The sequence below is a fragment of the Nannobrachium achirus genome (genome assembly GCF_963921795.1).
Source record: "Nannobrachium achirus genome assembly, chromosome: 15".
NCBI lineage: Eukaryota > Metazoa > Chordata > Actinopteri > Myctophiformes > Myctophidae > Nannobrachium > Nannobrachium achirus.
Window position 1 is genome coordinate 18,852,928 of NC_137822.1, and position 1,012 is coordinate 18,853,939.

The window sequence follows — 1,012 nt, forward strand, 5'->3', positions numbered from 1 at the left end:
GGCTGGGACATTTTCATCACCTCTCTTCCAAGCATTTTGGCAAAGTAAGAACAGTCAGTTTAATTCACCTACAGTTAACCACCTATGGTTGCATTTTATAATGCATTCCAGCTGCTAGATTAGATTAGATGTCCTTCATGGTCCACAAGGTAAATCAATGTAGCTCAGGTTAGTACAGAGAAGACAAGAATAAATTCACCTCAGTTAAAAACAGGATGTAATGAGAAAGTGGTGCTTCCCAGAGGGCATTGCAGCTCCCTGGGTTCCTAAACCCAGTGGTTCTCAACCTTTTCAGGCTGCGACCCCCAAAATAATCATATTTGAACTGGGGGGACCCCCCCCCCCCCCCCCCCCCCACACACACACACACCCTGATGAGCACTAAGAGTTGAGGCATTACATTTTGTGTATCACGGTTCTATTGTGAAAATAGCATTTATGTTGCTTTGTTTACTGTTGAGAGAGAAAACAGTGTTGCACATTAAGTTAATCATCTGGGGACCCGCCAAAATAATTTGGGGACCCCCCTGGGGGCCCTGACCCACAGGTTGAGAACCACTGCCCTAACCAGGGATGAGTATAGGTTCAGGTTGTGGGTTGCTGCAGCAGACATCACTCAGGGGTCAGGACCCAAGGAAGTTGTGGGGGAAAAACCTCAGAGGGTGTACAAAGACTGTGTTTCCACGTTGTACACGCTGCAGTTAAGTTAAAGATCAAGATTTACAGTGCATACTTTGCAGTTTCCTTCTTTTAATTAAGTTGTGTAGTGTAGAGCGGGGGTTCAAAGTGAGTGACGGGGCACCCTGGGGTGCCGTGACGGCAGTCCAGGGGTGCCGCCAGATCATCTGATAATATTTGGAATTAATTTGGACACTTGAAGTACAAAGTTATTTTCAGTCAGTTCTAATCGAAATGGGTATTATCTCAATGTTTTCCTCGCAAAACAATCACAAAAATATTCTAGGTGGGGTGAAAATGATGAATATAATGTAGGGGTGCCTCGAATGAAAAA